The sequence below is a fragment of the Myotis myotis genome, unplaced genomic scaffold (genome assembly GCF_014108235.1).
Source record: "Myotis myotis isolate mMyoMyo1 unplaced genomic scaffold, mMyoMyo1.p scaffold_m19_p_2, whole genome shotgun sequence".
Lineage (NCBI taxonomy): Eukaryota > Metazoa > Chordata > Mammalia > Chiroptera > Vespertilionidae > Myotis > Myotis myotis.
Window position 1 is genome coordinate 208,334,898 of NW_023416324.1, and position 23,556 is coordinate 208,358,453.

Sequence of the window (23,556 nt, forward strand, 5' to 3'; positions counted from 1 at the left end):
TGCCCCAGCTCGGGGCGCACGTGGGATCCGGGCTCCCAGCCGGGGGCAAGGTCTGGACCGACGCAGCCGGCCCGGATTTTATTCGGGAAGGTTCTTTCGCGGCCCCCCGGGGAGTCTTCTCCAGGCCCTGAACCCGGTGGGGCGATTTGAACAAAGGCGTTTATCGCTGGGGGATAATGGGTGGAGGGGGGAGAAGCGGGGCTCCTGCCCAGCCTCGTGAGCGCATTAGCCGCGAGGTAATGGCTCCAGCCTCCCGCCTGGGCAGGCTCAGGCCCAGAACGACAGCGCTCCCCATGCTGCGCCCGCCGCCACCTGCTGCGGCCGCCCAGGGTGACCCTGTGCCCCAGGACGCTTCAGGTGGCCGTCCCCGCCCCACAGCGCCGGCCGCGACTCCCGCTAGGTCCCCCCCCCCCCCCCCCCACCACCACCACCACCACTTTACAAAGAGGGAAGGACTTGGGAGAGTCGCTGAGAAGGCCAGCCCCCCTCCTCCCCCCCCCCCATGCGCCCCTGCCCCCAGTGTCTGGGCCCCTCTCCCTCCCGGAGGTCCAGCCGCCCCTCACCAGAGCCTTCCCAGCCTCCTACCCCCAGTGATGTCCACTTGGTTTCCATTGCCTCGGGCTGGAGCCCCTGGCCGCATCTCAGCATGGGGTCCTGTCCTCATACCCACCCAGCAGGCCTGTCCACAGAGAGCCCCTCATATTGACCTCTTAAACTAACTCGCATTGTCCTGGACCTCGCCCCTCACCTCTCAGGACACCAGAGGCCCCAGCGCCATCACCCTTGGCTTCTAACTTTCTGTGAAACCCACGGGATCACTCCTGGAGGCCCGGCTCAGCCCCCACTCCCCTTCCTGGCCCAGTCATCTCCTGCCTGGTCCCCAGCGCATCTGCACCTGGATACCTGCCTCCCCCACCTCACTAAGGAAGGCTCTCTGCACCTCTCTGGCACCCCCACCCCCAGCACATCCTCCTGGACAATCCCAGACTTCATTTTTCAGCCAGCCTAGAGACCTTGTCCCTGACAAGGCCCCAGCTATATGCCCTAGGGAGGCAGCCTTCCCCATGTGCCCCTCCACCACCACCTCCCTGGGCCCACCCACCTGACAGCTGCCCTCAGCACCTCCTCCGGCCCTGCTCTCCACCCTGCCACAGAGAGGCCTGCCTGGCTCCCCATGCAGCCCATGGTTCCCCCTCCACCACCCAGGCCCTGCCTTGGGCCCAGGCCCTGCCACCCCCCCGCCCCCCCGCCCCCCGCCACCTGCCCCACACCTCCACCATCCACCTCCACCACCGTCCTGTTCTGGAACCTGGAGTCTTTCTCTAGGTTGCATGGCAAGGGCACCTGGGGTACAAGGTGGGCAGAGAAATCAACTTAGAGGTTGTCACCCGTGTTTTTAAAAAATGAAGAGAATATCATAGAACTGAGGATTAGCACACTCTTTTGCAAAACGTTTGTTTTTTTGTATGGATGGGGGGGGGGCCCTGAGTGGGGGGTGTCTGTTTCTGACGGGGTGGGTGAGTCTGTGGGCGCTGTCTGTGCCTATGTTTGGTGCGTTTCTGTAGCGTGCACGTGTGTGGGTGTGTTTCTGTGTGTGGTTGGCATGTCCTCGGTCCTAACAGCACTCCTTAGAGTGGTTCCTGACCATCTGCCTGACCCTCAGTCCATCTGTCCATGGCTCAGCCCTGCTCCGGGAAGGAATCTGAAGGGCGGGAGCTCCTCGGTCTCTTCCATCTCACCCGCCCTCAGGCCCATCCTGCTGCCACCCAACCCCACCCATTCCTAAATCTGCAGTCAGAGGACTTGCCTCTGCAGGTGGGACTGGCTGATCTGCAGCTCTGGGCGGGAGCGGCGGGAGGGGGAGGGCAGTGCACACGGGGCCTGGGACTCAGCACCTCCCTAGTGTCCCTCCTGTCCTCCCCCCCACCCAGAGTCATCACCTCCCTCCTGTTGGCCCCCTTGATCACCACCACTGCAGTCTCTGGGTTGGAGGCCCCCAGGCAGGATGAGCCCACCTTTAGGGGCTTTGCAGGGAGGGCTAGCTTCAAAGACCCTCGTGTAATGAAAAGTGCCATCAACAACGAAAGTACGAAAATAAGGCTTTTTACTGTGAAGCACTCATGAAGACAGTTTATTTAAACAAGGCGCTTGACTTGAAGGGAAAACTATCTAGGATTCATTTCTTTGAGAGTAATTTATCTCTTCTTAAAGGCAGATTTCCCTGCATGTAACAGCTACATACAAAAAGTTATAAAATTTTTCTTGGTTTTACAATGATAAATGAAAAACATTAAAATTCTCCAAACAAGGTGTGCAAGGATTTTTATGTTGTTCTTCTTTTGTTAAACAGGGAGAGCAAAATAACGCACTGGAATATAAAGATGAGAGCTGAGTGAGCTTCCGCTCAGGGAGAAGGGGGTGGGGGGTTCCACTGAACCAGTCTTTTCCCCAGCCCCTCTCCGTTTGATGTCGATCAAAACATACCATAGGCCACTTAGTGTTAAAGAAGGCAAATGCTTTGTGCACATGTATCAGTGACTTTATGTCCAAGAAAGGAATGGGAAGGGGAAAACAAAAGAAGAGAGAAAACTACGGTAGTAGTCAGATGCGTTGAAACCAAATTGCGGTTTTCTCATTGAGAATGTCTTCTTGGTCTGTAGGAACCGAGTTCTGGAGCGAGGTAGCAGGTTCCCTTGTTAGCTCTGTCTGCTGCTGGCACACATCACGTGTACCTTCATCCTCCACGTCCAACTGTGCAGGGTTTCATTGATTGGCTGCCCGTCAAATCGGAATCTGATCTGCCTCGTTGACAAACCCTGTCATTCACAATAGGCCTTCATTAGTTTACTAAGAAGTATGCCTCTTAATTTTTTTTAAAAAAAATATTTTTATTCATTTGTATTGATTTCAGAGAGGGAAAGAGGGAGAGAGATAGAAAGATCAATAATGAGAATTATTGATCGGCTGCCTCCTGCACACCCCTACTGGGGATCGAGCCCTCAACCCAGCATGTGCCCTGACCGTAATCGTAGGCCGACGCTAACCACTGAACACGCACAGCCAGGCTGCCTCTGAATCGTAAACTGCACCGCAGAACCATCCTGCCCGCCACCTTCAAATTAATATGATTGTTGTTCTCAGTCTTGACTCCTTCCTTGGGCTTTTCATCTGCCACGGTGAGCGCCAGAGTCTCCTCGGCTGCTGCTTCACAAAAGAGACACGAGGTCCGCACCCACCCAGCAGCCCCAGGAGCGGCAGGAGGAGGCGACGGTGGAGGAGGGGGAGGGTGCAGGCACGTTGTCCCCCATCGCGTTCTTATGAGAATTCTGTCTTTCCCTTTATTCACTGTAGGGGTTCAGAACGAGTCCCCCCAAGAAGTGCCTGGGTGGTATGTAGGTTATTATGAGTGAAAGGCAACCCAGACCCTTTGAGCTCTAGAGAAACTTCTGTACCCCCACCACCCCCAACTGTCTAGAAGAATTTAAATTAGGGACCTTGCCCATAGTAAGAGTTATCACCAGAAATAACTTTTGGGGGCCTATCTACAGGGGAGGGCCTATCCTATCTATAGGAAGGACTGGATGTCTGATCTTCTTATCATCCTGCAATGGCCCTCCTCCCTCTGAAGCCCCAGGTGCCTTAGCTCAGAATGTCATATGTCCCTCACTTCCCGTCTGTCCCTGAACCTCTCCTGTATGGGGGCCCCCATATGCACATATATGTGCATGAAACTTAGTTGTTTTCTCTCATTAACCTGTCTTATGTTGATTTAATTATTAGAGGGGGGCCTGAAGAACCTGGGATGGGAGAGGACAGTTGCTTCCTCCCCCAGGGTCCACAGGGACATGTGATCACTATAGAAAGTGTAGATGTGCACGTAGAACAAGAAGACCCCAAATCTCCCTCAGCTGACACTGCTGTGTGATCTCCCACCCTCATCCACAGAGACACTGCCCCCCCGCCCTTTGCCTTGGGAGGGGTGGACACCGTCAACTCACCCCAAGGACTCAGAAGTCCCAGGGGGGCCAAGGGACCACAGCAAGTCTGGGCAGCAGGGGGCTCCTCAACTGGGCTGAGGAGGCAGGTGGAGATGCCAAGGGTGGGAGGGTCCGGAGCAAAGGCCCCAGCGAGTGGGAGGCTGTCCTGGGGTGGAAGGGCCAGAACCCCGGCTCCAGCCACATTTCTTGTCCGTTCCTTGTGTTGATTTCCTGTTTTCCTGTGATGCCACGTGTCTCACATGTCCTTACACAGGAGACATGACCGAGTGCTGAGCTTGTCCCCAGGTTGGCCTGTGCAACAGACACAGACCAGCGTGACCAACTTGTGCTGCCCAAAGGCTTGACTGACGGTGCCCCATGACTGGAAATAGAGGCTCCCGGTCCACTCACCCCCAAAGCTGGGCTTGTTTTTAAATGGCTTTCGTCTTAAATTGGCAGGGTTTTCCAAAACTACAGTGGATTCCCTCAAGTCCTGCTCCAGGGGCAGTGGGTCCTGGGGAGGGGGCTGTGAAGGGAGAGAGGTGGGACAGGCAGGAAGGTGTCTCAGGCCGGCTGGGCATGGGCATGCAAAGGGCAGGACATGCGACCTCTGCCCAGATTGTCCCTTCTCCCTGCAGCGCCAGGGAGCTCGCCATGTGCTACAAAAGTAACTTTTCACCAGGAGAGGAAGAAGCCATGCTGGGCAGAGCTGGCTGTGAAAAGCACAGTGTATCCAGACGTGTATCTGGTTCCACACCAGGCCACACACTTCAGTCCTCAGGCCCTGGTCACATGGTCCACCCCAATCTGGGCAGCTGGGTCCCGTCATGTCCTGGCCACATGGGTGAATAGACCGAGTCCCATCCATGGCCCTACACTCTGGCCTCTGCTGGACTCTGTCAACCTCCCCCCCGGCCCCACACACACACAGCTCCCACACTCCCGTCACTGACCCCAGTGCCTTGGTTTATTCTTCCCACCGCATTCACCACATAGGAATGACAGTTTGTACGACCTGGTCTTCGTGCCTGCTGCCTGCACCACTGGTTCCCTCCCCAGTGCTCCAGCGCCACACCAGGTGTGTTGTACCTTTCCTGTGTTTGCACCTGCAGCCCCTGGGGTGATGCCTGCCTCTGGTAGATGCTCAGTAAATACATCCCGAGTGAAAGACCACCTGAGTCCACGGCTCCCGACCCTTCCTGCCCAGCCTTGCCCTTGGCTGGTGGCTCAGCTGGATGTCAGCCTCTGAGCAGCAGGGACATGGGCACCGGGCAGGGCGGCCAATGAAACCGATGGATTCGGAAACAGCAAGTGGATGACAAGATGTCCGCGAAACGGAATATCACATCCCCAGGAAGAAATCTAATTAAATAAGGAATATTTGCGAGGAAAAGCTTTGGCCAACAGCACGCACGCGAGGCGGTGGTCGGTAGGAGATGTGCCTGTGAGGAAGGCACGGAGCCCGGCTGGAGAGGTGGTTAGCTCTGAGTGCTGGAATTACAGGTGAGCTCTGGACTGTTCTCCATGATTTCCCACATTTTCCAAGATTCATAACAAACAGTTGTGCTAATGTCAGAGCCATTTCCTCATTTCACAGCTGCAGGGAAATGCCTGAGCTCACAGTGAGTCAACCGGCGGCAGAGGGGAGGGAGGAAGGGGGTCCCTGAATTCTCCAGGCAGCATCTCATGACCTGGGCCACCCCATTTCTCAGGAAGGCCTCACCCCACAGAGACCACACAGAGCTGCATCAATACCCACGGAAACACCGGGCTTTGTAGTTGCACGTGGGCCGGAGCGAGAAGCCCAGGTGACTCCCTCCTGCCTGCCTGGCAGCTCTCCACACACAGCACCGCCGGGTCTCTTTCCCTCCTGATCAGGGCCACGCACAGCCTCCCTCGGGTGAGTTCACCGGTGGGCCTCCCTCCACTCCTGCTCACCCATCTATGTGCACCCACAACACCCACTCACACACGCACAGCCTGGGTCTGCTCACACTCGAGATCAGTATTGAAACATTCCCAGCCCCACTCAGTTCCGACCCCACTCAACGAGGGGTGTGGGCTTGGTCTTGGCTCCCCAACCCTCACCGTCTGCAGCGCCCTGGTCCTCAGAGCTTGCTCGGACTGCCCAGGCCCACCAGGAGCAGCGTTTGCTACCACACCAGCTCCTTTACTTTTCTGCAGAGCACTCACTGCTGTTTAATATTCTTGTTCCCTTATTTGTTCATTTGCTCATTTATTTGCTTATGGGCTTCCCACTTCCCTCTCCACACCGCTTCTTTGCTTTGTTCACCAGTGAACAAAAGGAAGGAAGGAAAGAAGGAAGGAAGGAAGGAAAGAAGGAAGGAAGGAAGGAAGGAAGGAAGGAAGGAAGGAAGGAAGGAAGGAAGGAAGGAAGGAGGAAGGAAGGGAGATAAACTTACTACAGCTGAGGCAGGCTGTATGTCAAAGCGCCCCTTCCCCAGTAGGAACCCTTCAGGGCAGAAGATTTGTAGGTAACAACCTCCAGCCCCTTTGCCTGGCACCTTACATCCCAGCAGTTTGCGCACCCCTCCCCCACTCTTCCTCACCCCCAATCAAAGCCTGAGCCATTTAAACATACACAACTCACATGATTACAACTCAGTGTAACAAGTCCAAATGTTAGCAATAAAGCTAAATTCCCCCTTGGCCTGCCCCCGCAGCTCAGTCTCCTGCCAAGCACAGTCCCCGTTATTATCCTTCTGCTGGTTTTTATAAAATGCATTTTATAGGTATTTGTTACTCCAGAAACGCAGAAAGTTGTTTTGTAAAAATTTTAAAAGCATACATGTGTGGACGAAAAGGGGCCACGTGTTAGCCTGACTAGCTCAGGGAAGGCCTGCAGGGCAGCCTTGCGAATTCAGAGACCGAAGCGTAACCACAAAGGATGGTCTGAAAGTAAAACTCTTTTAACTAAAAGCAGTTAGTGGTGGGTAGTCCTGTCCTAGGCCGGTATCTTCCCTGACAAAGGTCAATCTCTACCTTCACTGAGCCTGTCTATTGGCATTTGCATCTACGATAACGTTCCTTTAAAATGTTAGGGTAACGCCCCCTTTTCCACACCCCACGGGGCACAACCTGTGCAGCAGGGCGGGGACCATAAATCCTCTCATTGTTTTATCATGTTAATTGTTGACTGTTCACTACCTGTTCCCATCTCTGTAAAAGGTGTATGCGTCTATCATTTTACTTTTCATCTAATCTCAGAGGTTTCCCCACTTTGCTTTCTCCCGCTTCCCTAATTTATCACCAATGGATGTGACGTAACCCACTTGCAAAGCCGCCATTCTCCAGAGCAAAATCTGGCTTCCCGACAATTGTCGACAGTTTGGCTCAAATAAACACACAAAAGTTCTTCACAGGGTTGAATGTTTCTTACATTGATACATGAGATCATGCTCACGGTTCTAAAACTTGCTTTTTTAAAAAATGTATTGTTGAAAGTATTACAGATATGTCCTCAAAACTTGATTTTTTGTTGTTAATCCTCACCCGAGGATATTTTTCCATTGATTTTTAGAAAGAGTGGAAGGGAGGGGAAGACACAGAGAGAGAAACATCCATGTGAGGAGCTCTAACCACCGAACCACACCGACTAGGGCAAGACTTGGGTTGCTTTAAATTTTTTTGCTCAGAACAGTGGTCGGCAAACTGCGGCTCGGCAAACCGCGGCTCGCGAGCCACATGTGGCTCTTTGGCCCCTGGAGTGTGGCTCTTCCACAAAATACCGGCTCTTCCACAAAATACCGACTTCTGCGCGTGGGCCACAAAGTTTCAATCGCACCGTGCGTGCGCGCCCGCACTAGAGTAATGAACTGTCTTGAAAAGAGATGGATACGGTGAGAGCATACGAAATGGGAGTGCTAAAGAGGGAAAGCCCAGGAAAGGGGATAAAGAATGGTACGGGCAGGCTCATTAGCAAACTCAAGGTAGCCAAGGAAAGACTCAGCAGATTTGAAAGCAGTGCTACAGAAATTATCCGAATTGAAACAGAAAGAGGAAAAAGAATAGAAATAAAACAGGGGTGCGCATCCTAGAGCCGTGGGACAGTATTTCACAGCCTAAGGCACATATCCCTGGAATCCCAGAAGGAAAAGGAGAGGGGCAGGGGGGATATATTTGAAATATATATTGAGAATGCTCCAGAGAATGGCAGTTTTGCACTTTGTTTTATATTTCAGAACAAAGGGGAAGGAGACATTGGTGGGGTCCTGATCTGCAGACCCCTCCCCCCCCCACTCACCCCCTCCACCCCCGCACCCCCAACACAGACATGGAGTTTCTCTCAGCCTAGCTACCTATGTGGTTAAGAGCTCAGGAGCCCTACTTAAATCTGGCTGCTCCCTGCCCTTTTGCCCTAGGGAGGATATATTTGAAAATTTCCAAGATTAATGACAGACACCAAACTATGGATCAAAGAAGCACAAAGAACACATAGCAAGATGAGTGGCCCCAACAGGTTGTGGACAAAAAAGGGGCCACATGACAAAACTGACAAGCTCAGGGGAGGCCTGCGTGGCGGCCTTACAAGTTCAAAGACCTAGAGCAGTGGTTCTCAACCTGGGGGTCGAACGACCCTTTCACAGGGGTCGCCTAAGACCATCGGAAAACACATATATAATTACATATTGTTTTTGTGATTAATCACTGTGCTTTAATTATGTTCAATTTGTAACAATGAAAATACATCCTGCGTATCAGATATTTACATGACGATTCATAACAGTAGCAAAGTTACAGTTATGAAGTAGCAACGAAAATAATTTTATGGTTGGGGGTCACCACAACATGAGGAACTGTATTAAAGGGTCGCGGCATTAGGGAGGTTGAGAACCACTGCTCTAGAGTAACCACCTAGGATGTTCTGAAATGAAAACTTTCTAACTAAAACCAGTTCGTGGCGGATAGTCCTGTCCTAGGGCTGTATTTTCTCTACCAAAGGTCAATCTTTGCCTTAACTGAGCCTGCTGTCTTTCCCCCCCCCCCCCGCATCTATGATAACAAAATTGATAACATACCTTTGGAATATCAACATAATTTCCTTCTCCACCCGACGCCTCCAAGGACAACCACCCACCAGAGCGGAAACCACAAATCCCCTCATTGTTATTATCAAGTTAATTGTTAACAGTTAAAATCCTTTACCCACCTATGTAAAGGAAGTGTCTATTCCTTTTACTTTTATCCAGGCCCAGACATACCCCCACCCCACCCCACTTTGCTTTCTTCTGCCTCCCTAATGTATCACCAATGAATTTCATGTAACCTCCTTACGTTGCAGCAGAGCCTGAGTATGACAAGCTCTAGGCGCCACCTAGGCCAGGTCCACACCATAGACCGAGAAGCAAAGAGACTACAACATTTGGTCTGAATGCAAATGGCCAGGTACCAGACTTCCATCTGTATCTCAGGTGCCACTTGGTACTAGGGCAAAAAGTCAGGGAGGAGCCAGATTTAAGTAGGGCGCTCCTAACCACATAGGTAGCTAGGCTGAGAGAAACTCCATGTGTGTGGGGGGGGCGCGGGGGTGGAGGGGGGTTCTGCATCTCAGGACCCCACCAATATCTCCTTCCCCTTTGTTCTGAAACATAAAACAAAGTGCAAAACTGCCATTCTCTGGAGCATTCTCAATCCATTGAGATTTTGCTTCCTGGCAATTGTTATCAGTTTGGCTCAAATAAACTCATAAAAAAAGTCTCTACAGGGTTGAATGTTTCTTACATTGACAAGGTAGAACAAACAAGCAAACAAAACCAAACAAAAAGCCCATCTGTGTAACACATTTAAACTGAAGGGGGAAAGAGAGAGGGGAAAATCTCTAAATCTCTAAGGCAAGCAGAGTACCAACACAGATACATTCCCTGCAGAGAGACGAAGGGAAGAATCGGAGCAGAATGCCCTTCAGAAGCCATGCGTGCTAGATGACAGCGAAGGGGTGCCTATAGCCATGAAAGAAAGAAAAAGTGTCGATTCAGAATTCTATACCAGCGAAAATGTCTTTTAAAATTAAAAAAAAACAAAAGACTATATCGGAGAAACAAGAACTATATTGCTGGCATACCTACTCCTCAAGGAGTGATAAATGACTTCCAGCAATCGGAAACAAAATGAACCGAGGCTGCCAACTGGATCTCCACAAAGAAATGAAGAATCTGAGAAATGGAAGAAATGAAGATAAGATAAAATTCTTTTTCCCGTATTTTTAATTGCTATATATGATAGCTCTTTTTCTAAAGGAAAAATAGTAGCATTGTAGTGGGTTGAGAGCACACATAAAAATAAAATGTATGCTAACAGGAAGGATGGGAGATTGGAATGGGGAAGATATCATTGTAAGCTTCTTACACTACATGTGAAGTGGTCTGATACTATCTGAATGTAAATTCTGATTCAGGTTTATATTTTAAACCCCAGGGCAACCACTAAAAATATTTTAAAGAGGTATAAGTAATAAGTAAAGATAACATACAACAGTAATATAAAAATAGCTCAGTTAAGAGAAAGCAGAAAAGAGTAAAAGAAAAACAAGAAACAGATGAATCAAATAAAAGACCCAGCAAAATTATAATTTTAATCCAATATTATCAACAATTACATTAAGTGTGAATGGTCTAAATACACCAGTTAAAAGGTAGAGATGGTCAGATTGGATGAAAAACCAAACTAAATTATGTCTATAAGAAATTCATGTTAAATATAAAGACATACATAGATTTAAAGCATAAGGATGACAAAAGATGTGCCATTCAATCACTAGCCAAAAGAAAACCAGGGTAGTTATCTTGATATCAGACAGACTTCATAAAAAGGAATATATCACAAATAGTGATGAAGGAGTCAATTCCCCAAAACATATAAAGCGAAAACTGATTGGACTGGAAGGAGAAATAAACAGATCCCAATTTATAGTTGAAGATGTCAACATTCAGCAATTGCTAGAACAAGTAGACAAAAGAATCAATAAGGGTATAGAAGACTTGAACAATGCTATCAACTACCTAGATCTCATTGATATTTATAGGATACGCCACCCAAGGATACTTCTTGAGAAGAACATATTCTTCTCAAGTGCACATTGACATTCACTAAGATAGACATACAAAGTATGCTTCTAGAACATAACAGAACAAGAATTAAAAATTAGATATCCTTAAAGTCCCAAACTATTTGGAAATTTTAAACATTTCTAAATAAGCCATAAGTCAGAACGGACTCTCAGAGAAATGAAAAAATATATATATTTTGAATTAATTGAAAATGAAAATACAACATAAAATTTGGGGGAAGAAGCTAAAGCAGTGCTCAGTGGGAAATTCATAGCACTGAATACTCAAATTAGAAAAGAAGGAGATCTCAAAGTGACCTCAGCTTCCATCTTACAAAACTGGGAAATAAGAGCTGATTAAGCACAAAGAAAATAGAAGAAAGGAAATAATACAAAACCAATGAGATAGAAACTAAACAATAGAGGAAATTATTGAAATCAAAAGCTGTTTTTGTTTCTTTTGTTTTTTTAGAAACTCGAGCTGGACTAATCAAGAAAGAAAGAGTTTGGGCATAAATTACCAATATCAAGAACGGAAGAGCAGACATCACTACAGATCCTACAGTTTTTTAAAAGCTAATACGGGAATACTATAAACAATTCTATCTTATGCTAATTCATTCTGTAGCTTAGGTGAAATACACAAATTCCTTGAGAGACAGATTATCCATACTGATATAAAAGGAAAGTTTAAAAAATCCAAATAGCTCTACATCTGTTAAAGAAATTGAGACATAACTAAAAACCTTCTTACAAAGAAAAACCCAGCAAATAGCTTTATCTGAGTACTATAAAATGTTTATTGAAAAAATAATTGCAAACCCATACAGGTTCTTTTAGAAAATGGAAGAGGGAACACTTCCCCCATTCACTTCATGAGGCCTGTATTACCCTGGTATCCAACAAAGACACTACAAGAAAACTATAAATCAATATTTTCCATGAATATATGTGCAAAATCCTTAACAAAATTATTAACAAACTAGAGGCCTGATACACGAAATTCATGCAAGAGTAGGCCTTCCTTCCCCCGGCTGCTGGCACCGGCTTCCCTCTGGCACCTAGGACCTGTGCTTCCTTTCCTTTTATATCAGGATGGATAATCTGTCTCTCAAGGAATTTGTGTATTTCGTCCACAAGGTGGTCTGGAAGGATGTCTGGTCTAATTAGCATATTATGCTTTTATTGCCCTATACAATAAAGAGGTAATATGCAAATTAACCCTCACGCCATCACGCCATCACAAGATGGCTGCACCCACAGCAGAGGCAGGGTTTCTGTAACAAGATGGCTGTGCCCACAGCGGAGGTGGGGTTCCCGTAATGAGCCATAATGAGCGATCAGCAGGGACCTGAGGCTGAGTGGTGCCGGGCTAGGGTGGGGGACCTAAGGCTGCGTCCCCCGCCCGGCAGAACTTGATGGGGGACCTCAGGCCACACCCCCACCCAGTGGAGCTTGACGGGGGACCTGAGGCTGCACCCACCCCCGTTCAACACCAGGCCAAATTACCTGAGGCTGTGCCCCCTGCCCAGTGGGGCTTGACAGAGCTGGGGCCAGCCAGGTCTGGGTCTCACGTGATTTTGAGGCACGTGCGGGTGGGCGGGGACTTGACTCTGGGTCCTGTGGCATGCCCCAGACTCTGACAGGAGGAAAATTTTCATATACATTTTACTAATTTTCTTTCATCTCTGACACTTCTATTATAGAGAAAGGGCAAATAGCAATATTAAAATATTTCCTCTAATTAATTCCCTTATAATGTGCATGAATTTCATGCATTGGGCCATTAGTTATAGATAAAATCCAATTATATATAAAAAGGATAGAGCATCACAAATGTGTAGGATTTATTCTAGGAATTCAAGGTTGGCTTAACATTCAAAAACAAATTATAATCTACATATATATATAAAACCCTAATATACAAATAGACCGAACGGCGGAACAACCAAACAACCGAACAACCAGTCACTATGACGAGTGCTGACCACAGGGGGCACTTGTGGAACATGGCGGGCATTGGCCGCGGCGGGATGGTGAAGCAGGTGGGTGGGGGCACCAGACCATAACTTTGCAAGTGATGTCTACAGTGACCCTATTTCCAAATAAGGCCACATGCTATCCTTCTATAGGAAACAATGCAAATCAGAACCCACAAGGGGTTTCCCCTGGGTATGCACCCCTGTCCATGAGGATGGGGAGCAACTGAAACATGTCTGCATCGCTGATGGGTACGTGGAGCAGCACTGCCTTGGGAAACTACTAGATATTTCCTAGTGAAATTAAAGCTATGCACACCCAATGACGCGACAATGCCATCCTGAGATGTGTACTCAAAGCAGTGTTTTTCAAACTGCAGGCCATTAGTGAGGGATGAAATCAACTTAGCAGGACACAAGCAGTGATGATGATGACGATGATAATGGTGTTGGTGGTGATGATGGTGATGGTGATAATGGTGCTGGTGGTGGTGGTGATGGTGGTAACAATGATGATGGTGATGGTGATGGAGATGATGATGATGGTGATAGTGGTGATGATGTGATAATGATGGTAGTGACAATGATGATGGTGATGGTAATGGTGATGGTGATAATGGTGCTGGTGGTGATGATGATGGTGATTACAATGATGATGGTGATGGTGATGATGATGATGGTGATAGTGATAGTGGTGATGATGTGATAATGAGGGTGACGATGATGATGATGATGGTAATGGTGATGGTGATGGTAATGGTGATGATGGTGATGGTGGTGATGATGGTGATAATGATGATGGTGATGATGTGATAAGAGTAAAAACAACAACAGCAACAATAACAATAATAAAAATAGAACAGAAAATGTCAGCAAGCACTGCACACAAGGGCAAGCATTGCTCCATAGCCGTTGGCTTCAGTTGTGTGTGTACACTGCATCACCATGAAAATATGGTAGTCAGAAAGTTTGGAAAACACTGTCTCAGAGAAATGCTTGCACACATGTATGCCAGGTGGCATGCACAAAGGGGCTTATAGGAGAAAAAAGCTGGAACCAATCCAGTGTCCTTCAAGCATAGAATAGTATACAGACACGTTCCTGCTTGTGCCAGATCCATTTCCCACCCTTCCCTTGCTGCACTCTGCTCTGTATCCAAAAGCCATTTCCCATGCTCCCTTGTCAACTAGCTGTCATTCAGTGTCAGCCAATGGGAGGGGCTGGCAAGAGATTAAAAGGTGGAAGGGAGGAGCCAGGGTGTCTCTCTCCTCTGTCTTGCTTCAGGGGGCATGTCAGTCAGTGGTGCCTCCCTTCCTTGGTCCCAACTCCCACCCAGTGGGCTGACTTGGTTCCCAGCAGGTGGCCTGGCTCCTGGCTCTGGTAACACCACCCCCTCCCTTGCTCCCTCCAGCTCAGGACACCAGTGGTCCTGTTGTTGCTGATCTCGGGCTGCCTCATTACGCCCACTTCATACTTCAGCCCAGCCATGCCTTTGTGTCCACTCCCCACCTTAAACTCTCTCGGTTGAACTACTTGATGTGGATGGTCTTCCTGACATTTCACGGCTTGAGTGACATGAGGACCGTGCACCAACATGAATGGGCCTCGGAAATGTAAGGCCCATTCCTTATATTTCTCTCCTTATTGTAAGAGACACCACACAGTAGAAGAAGACATACAGCCTGATCCTTTATGAATCTCAGAGACCAGAACTGAATGGTTAGAAGGGCCCATGCTCCTGGGGAAACACTGTAATGAAAAGTCTTGGGAAGGGGCTCCTGAGGACCAGGATGTTCTTGTCAAGTCAAGTGAGCGGTGCAGGCCACGCCTTTGGGGCCCTCCCTGAACTCTCAGGGCCCTACCAGTCCCGGGCACACCCTCGATGAGTGTACCACCAGCACATGCCCGGATGCACACAGCCAGCCAGAGGGTCCACTCCCTCTCCTACCAGGCGGGCTAACTGAGCCACATGGTCTACCAGATGTCTGCAGGGCCCAGGTGGCAGTTGGTTTGATCACATGCCCGTTGGTGGCGGATTCTCTTCCATCTCCCTTCCCCACCACCTACCTGTGTCTCCAGGTCACCTCCGTGCCCAGGAACCTTTGTCTCAAAGTTGGCTTCTGGCACAAACTGAAGAGACAGAGGCGTGCTTGGGGATGACTTTTCTGTTCTTGTTCTTTTTAAAAAAATGTATTTTATTGATTTTTTTACCAAGAGGAAGGGGAAGGATAGAGAGTTAGAAACATCGATGAGAGAGAAACATTGATCAGCTGCCTTCTGCACACCCCCTATTGGGAATGTGCCCACAACCAAGGTACATGCCCTTGACCGGAATCGAACCTGGGACCCTTCAGTCCACAGGCCGACGCTCTATCCACTGAGCCAAACCAATTAGGGCTGCTCTTAGTCTTTAAATTCCACAAATGTATTATGAACACACTTCCAGATGTATGGTGTCTCTTACCATAAGAAAAGTAAATAACAACAGTAAGATCAGAATTACACGGGTGACTAGGCGCTTATGACAAGTGTGATCTCTCCAGGGAAGTTTTTAGTTGAAGAGGGGCCATGCAGACCAGGTTCCTGTCCTGTGCCATTCAGAGCTGTGAATCATGGGAGAACTGGGAGTGCTGGCAGGGGCCACAGAGAATCACCAGGGGCTGTGACATCCAGGCGTGGGGAGGGGCTGGTGAGGACTGAGCCCAGGAGGGCCAGCCCAGATGCCCTTGCCTACTACCCCCACCTCTTCCCTTCCCCTACCCCCTCTCCATTGTCCCCCCCTTTCCTCTGAGCTCAGGCAGGCTTTCCCATCTGCTTCCCCCTTTCCTGTTTTCTGTCTGCCTCTTTCTCTCGCCTCAACTTCTCTCCAGGGGTTTCTGTCTGTGAAGGAAAAGGAAAGGGCAGGCACCGGGCCTGGCGGCAGAGGGGGGACTGATGGCCGGCAGGACGCCTGGGCTTGGCACTTCCTTCCAGTCAGCTTCGCTTGGGACCCGCTGGGGCTCTGTCTGCGCAATGACGGAGGTTCTAGAAGAGTTCCTAGCTTGCATTGACTCTCCCCGTCTACCCTGAGGCTCTTCCAGCCGCAAACAAGTCGGTGCAAAGATCCCTTAGAGACGCCTTTAGCTTGTCTTAATTTTATTTATGGCAAAAGGAAAAGGGAACCAGCCTGGGAAGCCAGCCAGGCCTAAGTCGCAGGCTTTGAGCTATAGAAATACGGGGACGGGGAGCCAGCTCTGGTGGCGCCTGCACCTACCTGCCCCGCCTGCCGCCTGTCCCCATGGCCCAGCTGCTTCGGTTTGGGAGGTCTGAGCTCCATGTCCAACGTCCTAGCTGTTCCGGTATTTGGGCACCACCCCTCGTGCTGGTGATACTATTTACACTTCTACAGTAAGAACTTTAAATGATCAGCTATTGAAAATGATTTGGGTAAGTTGGGGTATATCAACAAATGGAATATTGTGCAGTGGTGAAAATGACAGTAAGGTCTGTAAGGATGTGTGGAGCATGTCTTTTGCATTAAATACCAAGGCACAGAAGTGAGCACATGGTATGGCTGATGCTAAGAAAATGCAGATACAGAAAACTAGAGGCGGGCAAAGAACGGCACTCACTATGGCTGATACAGGCCCGCCTCCCTGCCCCCCTCCCTCCGCTTCCTCCTCAACTCCTCCCTGTGCCACTTCCTTTCCCTTCCTTCCCTTCCCTTCTCTTCCCTTCCCTTCCCTTCCCTTCCCTTCCCTTCCTTCCCTTCCTTCCTTCCCTTCCTTCCCTTCCCTTCCCTTCTTTCCCCTCCTTCCCCTCTGCTCTCCTCTCACAAGGAGTGGAGATACATGTTAAAGAATTATACCTGGCGTTTTGGCCATTCTTTACAGGTCTGTGCTGATTCTTAGGATATGGACACCACCATGGTCAGGTGTAAAACAATAGAAAATGAACCCCCATCCCCAGGAATTTGTATTATGTCAGCACTTAACCCGAGGGAGGTTTTCTTAAGCCCACAGATACGGAGACCCCAGCCCCAGTCTTGGGGTCCTCCAAGCAGCATTGGAGAGGAGGGCAGGGGAGTGAGTCAGCCGAGCCATGTGGAGACTGAATCCCTTCCCTACATCCCCCCTGGAGCCAGCTCTCTCTCAGGGCTCCAGAAATCTCCTCACACTTCAACCATCAGCCCCGTGTGGCAAATTCTCAGAGAGAGTTAGAAACATCAATGATGAGAGATAATCACTGACAGGCTGCCTCCTGCACACCTCCTCCTGGGAATGGAGCCCACAACCCAGGCTTGTGCCCTTGACTGGAATCGAAGCAGGGACCCTTTCGTCCGCAGGCCACGGCTCTATCCCCTGAGCCAAACCGGCTAGGGAATGGAGTTTGGCCGTTGAGACCCACTGCCACCAGGCCCCTAAGGGAGGATGTAAATTGGTACCTCAAAATATGGGAGCTGGAAGGCACTTCACTTCGGCGTCATCTAGACCGGCCTCACCTTGTGCGCCAGCCTTCTTCCCTCTTCCTCGGAAAGGTGGGGCCTCAGTGTCACTGGTGCTCCCTGCATGAAGAGCACAACAGAGGGCGGCAGGTCCTTCCCTCTGTGCTGCTGTCATTGCCAGAAAGGCCCCTCTTGTATGAGTTTGAAACCCGCCACCCCGGGACTCTACCGCATGGTGGACGTGACACCATCAAGGATGGAAAAGGAGCCACCGAAGCTGTAATTTTCAGTTGCTATGATTGCTTACATTAAAACCCCAAAGAGTCCACAAACATATTGTAACAGGTAATGGGAGTGTTTAGTGAAGCGACTAGATATAAAATTAATATACAAAAGCCATCTGGGTTTCTGTGCACTAGTAGCAAATAAGACATGGGCAGGTCACACCAGGGAGCTCTGGGGAGTGGCCCTTCAGGAGCTGTGGCCTTTGGTGGAGGGACTTGCTGACCCTTGGTGACCCGGTAGGGGACCTGGGGAGCCGGTCCCTGACCTTGCTCTGCTCCCAGTCTCTGCTCTTGCTGCCTCCCTGAAGCTGAACCCACCAGAAGCCAAAGGGCAGGGGTTAGGGTGCAGCCCATTCTCGGGCCTCTGGCACGGAGTGGGTACAGGAGGAGGTCAGAGCTGGAGAGGGACTGGGTGTCCCATGCGCACCTGGGGAGTGAAGCTCAGCACACTTGGCTGTGTTACAGGGAAGAACGTCGTTAGTGAGAGGAAACCCTAAAGAAAGTTTGAAAAGCAAGTTGTACCGGGGAGGAGATGTTTACAGCGCACGTGACATAAGGAGGTGGTGGTGTGGATGCAGAGAGGACGTCAAGGGATCAACAGTGAGGTCACAGCCACCCAACAAGGAGAGGGAAATACGCACAGAACCCAGAGCAGGGATGCTGAGAGGCTCAGCGGTGCATCAGTCGCCATGATACACCCGTGTGTTTGGAGAAAACGTAGAAATCTGATCACACCAAGAGTTGGAGAGAATAAGAATCCCTGGTGTCTCATTGCTGCTGGGGGACAGGAGGTTGCATTAGTGCAGCCACTCTGGGAAATAGTTCCACGCTGTCCCCGGCGTCTGAGCCCACGGCCCCGCACGTGCACTCCTAGGAGGAGCGGGCGTGTGAAAGTGTTCTTAGCAGCGAAGCCCGAGGACGCCGGGTGAGAAGCCCTGCAGGGGTTCACACGCGGAACAGCCACCTGAACGAGTGCGCACAGAGCTCCCTCGGTGCATCACAGCTGCTCGCACGGCGAGAGGGGAGCTCAGAGGTGTCACGCAGTGTGGTGCCCTTTCTATATGGTCAGAAGCCACTGAAACAGGAAATTACGTTTTAAAAAATGTCTTAGTTGATTTTTAGAGAGAGAGAGAGAGGAAGGGAAGGAGAGTGAAAGAGGAAAAAACCACATTGATTTGTTGTACCATCGTCTATGCATCTATTGGTTGATTCTATTTTTTAAAAAAATTGTTTTTTATTGATTTTAGAGAAAGAGGAAGAGAGAGAGAGAATCATTGATCAGCTGCCTCCTGCATGCCCCTCTTATTCCCCTCTCCCCCGCACCCTCTTCCCCGGAGATCAAGGCTGCAACCCAGGCGTGTGTCTTGGCCAGGAATCGAACGGGCGACCTCTCAGTGCATGGGACAACACTCAAGCAACTGAGCCACACCAGCCAGGGTCATTGGCTGCTTCTTGTATGTATCTGACTGGAGACTGAACCCACAACCTTGCATATTGGGATCCAGTCAGAGAGAGAAATCACTTAAAAAACAACAACAACAAAAACAATATGCAGCCCTGGCTGGTTTGGCTCAGTGGATAGCGTGTCGGCCTGCGGACTGAAGGGTCCCAGGTTCGATTCCGGTCAAGGGCATGTACCTTGGTTGCAGGCACATCCCCAGTGGGAGTGTGCAGGAGGCAGCTGATCGATGTTTCTCTCCCATCGATGTTTCTAATTCTCTATCCCTCTCCCTTCCTCTCTGTAAAAAATCAATAAAATATATTTTTTAAAAAACCAACAATATGCAATCAAACCAGGAAGAGGGAAGGCAAGGCGTGGGACCTGCGGGACGCGATGCTCTTCCTGCTGGGCCGGGAAATGGAGGGGACCGGGGGGTTGAGGGAGGCCCTGCAAGGGCCCTGCTGTTGCCTCAGGTGGACACTTGCTCCGGGGCTTAAGATAACAAAGTGACCCATGAACCCAGCAGCGGCCTGGACCAGTGGGGAGGGCGTGTCTCGGATTAAGGACCACAGTGAGCCCAGCCCTGTGCACTGTGGCCTAAAGGAAAGGGGGAAATAACAACAACGATAATAATAATAGGAAAGGAAAGGGCGGGCAGGAATGTCCTCATGCCTTCCATGCTTCCTGAGCGAGTGGCTCCCTGCTCCAATGCCCACCCGCTCTCCGGCCCGCCAGGCGGGGTTTGTAGGGCACAGCGATGTGCTGGAACAATCCTGCCTGTCTCAGCCGGTCGCCCTGGGAGACATCCAGAATTCCTCAGAGCTGGAGAGCCGTGACCTTTGGGGACAGGACGGAAGTGCCTAAGGCCTGGACGCCTGCCTCCAATCTGGCTCGGGATTCCTAAGATAGGGCCACAGAAAAGCTCCTTTTAAGGGCAGTGCTGCCTGGGGCCAGCTGAGCCCTTCTTGGAGGAGGGATGTGCTCGGAAAGGCGGGCGGCGGGCAGGCCCAGGAGCGGAAAGCTGGGAGGCAGCACACGGTCCCCCTGGAGACCAGGGACAGAGCCACACACACATAGAAAGGGCAGACGTGGGCAGACAGATGTGGTTGCCAGCCTCTGGCACTGCCCACAGCAGCCCCCGACACCATCCTCAGGGGGTTTACGGGTCTCATAGGTTTTCAGAAAACACCCTGAGAGTCGTATTGGATGAGTAAACTCTTTCTTTGGGCCAACAGCTCAGCAGTCCCTGTTGCATTGAAAATCCCCATCTCCATGCGCTCAGTCATGGACCCTCCCGGCGGAGGGCCAGGGCCCGCAGCCCAGCGAGGGCGGACACAGCGAGGCCTCTCACCTCAGGATACCAAGCCCTGAAAGTGCAAGGGAACAGGGAAGAGTGGAATCTGATGGAGACTGAAGTCTGTGAGGGTCACACATTCTCAGCACAGCCAGTTCCATGATCTATGGGGGCCACATCCTGTAAAGTCGTCTCCAGCACCGAACTGGTGAACGCAGGGAGAGCCTCCGCACCACCCACCGATAGGTACCCTCTTAGCGTGCGTTTCCGCTGAAAGACACCTTGATGAATGCGCACTGATCGTTAATACACAATGAGTCATGATCATTGAACCCCTGGTGACGGGGCGTCCTGGGCTCTGAAGGAAGCCAGTCTGACTGCATCTCCTCTGGGAAGCACCTCACAGCCTCCTGGCACCGCAGCCCTGGCCTGGGGCCGCTTAAAAGAATGAAACGCGGCAGTGAGCAGACCATGAAAGGAGACATTCACAGCCTGGGAGCTGGAGCCAGAGGGCAGGGTGTCGCCTGTGCCCCGGGAGCGTGTGCCAGCCACTCAGGCCGCTCGCGGCTCTGCGGTCCCGGCATGACCGCGAAAGCACCGCGGTATTGATTTTGTGGTTACACATCAACTCTAGCGAGTCGGTGCGTCTGCACATGTGGAACTTGTGAGTAATGAGGTCTGAGTGGATTTTCCTTGAAGAAATCGCAGGTGAGAAGGAATACGGAAACAATGTTATGGGGAGGCATCAAGTTTCTCCCGAATGCCGAATGCCGCTGCCTGAGAACCAGGGTCGGAGGCTGGGCCCCACCCCAGGCGTCAGAGGCTGGATGCTGCTGCCTGCAGGCGGCTTCTCCAGGAGCCGGGCTCTAGTCTCCTGTGCAGGGAGCCCCGCGGGGTTCCTGGCACAGCGCCCCCCCCCTCCACCCCCCCCCCCCCCCCCCCGCGTGGGGCAAGCACGGAGGCAGCTGGGCCACAGCCCTTGCCAGTGTCTTTTTCAGGACAGACTTTTCATGCCAATTATTATTTTAAATATATTTTTATTGGTTTTCAGAGAGAAAGGGAGAGGGAGAGAGAGATAGAAACATCAATGATGAGAGAGAATCATGGATCAGCTGCCTCCTGCACGCCCCCTACTGGGGATCAAGCCTGCAACCCGGGCATGTGCCCTTGACAGGAATCAAACCCGGGACCCTTCAGTCCACAGGTTGACGCTCTATCCAAAATGGCTAGGGCCTTTTCATGCCAATTATGAAGCGCGTTCTCCCCAGTTTGCAACCTATTTCATGGCACTGAGTTCAAGCCCAGTGGAGCCTCCCTGTGAGGCTGTGTAACCCTGGGAGGGTGGAATCAAAAGGGACATCAAAGCCGTGGCTGGTGTGGGTCAGTGATTAGAGTGTCTGCCTGCACACTGAAGGGTCGCAGGTTCGATTCCCAGCCAAGGGCACATATCTGGGTTGCAGGTTTCACCCCTGGCTCCAGCTGGCAACCAATCGATGTGTCTCTCTCACATCCATGTTTCTCTCTCTCTGTCTCTCTCTCTTCCTCCCTTCCCCGCCCCCCTTTCACTCTTTCTAAAAATCAAATATTTTTGGGCGAGGATTTAAAAAATAATAATAAACATAAAATGGACATAAAGGAAAGATTTGTCACGGATGATTCATGGCTGCTGTCCCTCGGGACAGCAAATGTAAAAATAGTGGGGACTTTTGCAAGGTCACAGTGACTCTCCGGTCTATTTTGGTGCAGAGTCAGCTCTGAGAGATAGAAAGCAGATGGGCCCTCGGTGGGGGGAGCATGATGCCCGAGGCCTCGCTTTCCGCCTGGGCTCAGTTGGTCCTCAGGTGTGGTTCCGGCCTTTCCCACCTCAGACCAACATCCTTTACCTGCAGAGCAATCAGTGGAGCTGCCACAGCGGAAACAAGATCGAAACCTTGACGTTCTTCCTGTGAAAGTGCCCGTGAAGGAAGCCCAGGTGTGTGTCCCCCACCAGCACCCGCAGACCTGACACAGCCCGAAGCTGTGAGCCGGCAGGTGAGGGCCCGCTCGGGTGGTGGCCCGGGCCGCCCCCAGCCCCTCCTGGAAGCCCTGACCTGCTGGCCGGGGAATTCCTTTGCAAGGGATGTGCCTGACCCCGCAGTGCAGTTCCCAGGCAGGGCCATGCTGACACATGTGGGGGCTGCACTGGACAGATTCCTCACATAGCTCAGGGTCCCCAGGAGGGTGGGAGCCCAGGGCAGGGCTGCCCTTGGAATCTGGCTTCCGTAGAATGAATGGCTCCTTGGAGAGCACTTCTGTTGCCCTTTAAACGGGCTCCTGTGCCCGGAGTCTCAGGCTCCTCCCACCTCAGGGTCTGCCGCAAGGTCCACAGGGATTGCGATGCATGAATCGACAAAACTTGGGGGAACTGGCCTCTGTGTTGGAAATAGTCCCTCAACGTTTGTTTCCTCTTTAAAAAAAAAAAAAAGCCAAAATTGTCCCTTCCCATTGATCAAGAAAGCGTGGTCCATGCAGAGACGCTTCTGTCCGCTGAGTCGGCTCCTTCCCACCAGCCTCAGTGCTCGGTGGCACCACTCCCCAGCGAGGCGTCGAGGCATCGTGGTGCCGGAGAAGGTCCTCAAGAGCATGGCCGGAGCGGCTCTGCACCCACTGGGCCTTAAAGCAGCTGCTGGGTGACAGGGGCTCGGAGCCTGCTCCCCCCAGTCTAGCTGGGCTCCCAGCCAGGACACCTGCCTGAAAGCAAACCTCACCCACAGGGAGGGCCCTGCCTGGGGCAGGACAGAGGCAGGATAGCACCGCCCCCTCCTCCGAGCCTTCCCCACTGCGACCCCCACAGTCTGCCCTGCAGGGCTGTTCAGCTGGGCGAATCTGCCTGTCTCTACCCTATCCCAATCCTTCTTCTTGTGTCTATCTCCACCTCCATCTCTACTCCATACCCATCCCTACCTCGACCTCCACCTCCATCTCTACTCCTATACCCCTCCCTACCTCCACCTCCACCTCCATCTCTACTTCTATACCCCTCCTACCTCCACCTCCACCTCCACCTCCATCTCTACTCCTATACCCATCCCTACCTCCACCTCCACCTCCAT

The 23,556-nt window shown here is 51.1% G+C and overlaps 1 pseudogene; it reads right to left on the reverse strand.

Annotated features, from left to right (window-relative positions):
• Window positions 1-160: 160 nt before the first annotated feature.
• LOC118675802 lies at window positions 161-23,556 on the reverse strand (annotated as a pseudogene).